Source organism: Nematolebias whitei, chromosome 14 (assembly GCF_014905685.2).
Source record: "Nematolebias whitei isolate Nwh7 chromosome 14, NemWhi1, whole genome shotgun sequence".
NCBI classification, from domain to species: domain Eukaryota; kingdom Metazoa; phylum Chordata; class Actinopteri; order Cyprinodontiformes; family Rivulidae; genus Nematolebias; species Nematolebias whitei.
In genome coordinates, this window is record NC_056511.1 from 13,715,824 (window position 1) to 13,716,367 (window position 544).

Sequence of the window (544 nt, forward strand, 5' to 3'; positions counted from 1 at the left end):
TAATCATAATAAATGTCATTCATCCTTCAGACTACACCTGTCTGACAACTCATCGATTGGTCTTTCAGTCAGCACTTGGTCCACAGTGAAATACAAAAAGTCAATATTTTAATGGCAATAAAATGTCAGAGTTAAACCAAGTCTGGTCAGCTGATCAGCTGGAGATCAGGGTAACTCATCTGGGATTTCCTGGGTAAAAAGTTATGAGCGAACCTGAAGCATATATGTTTTACTGGACATTCACGGAATGAAGAGGATTCAGGAAGTAATCACAGAACATGAAATGAAAGTTGTCTTCTCATCAGCAGGAACTACGTGGTCTGGGAATTTCTGAAAGTATCAGCAGGGGCGACGCTGTTTGAGAGGGGCCTCGAGAGATGAAAAGGAAAGAAAAGCCATTTGAGGTTCGGCCGACAGACAGTTATCAAAGTCAGAGATTAGATGTGACTTCAGGAACATAATGTGCTCGGCCATGTGCACAGAGCCTCCCTGACAGGACAGAGCTGGTTAAGGGTTGGCATTAATTTACGGTGTGATGGAGAGC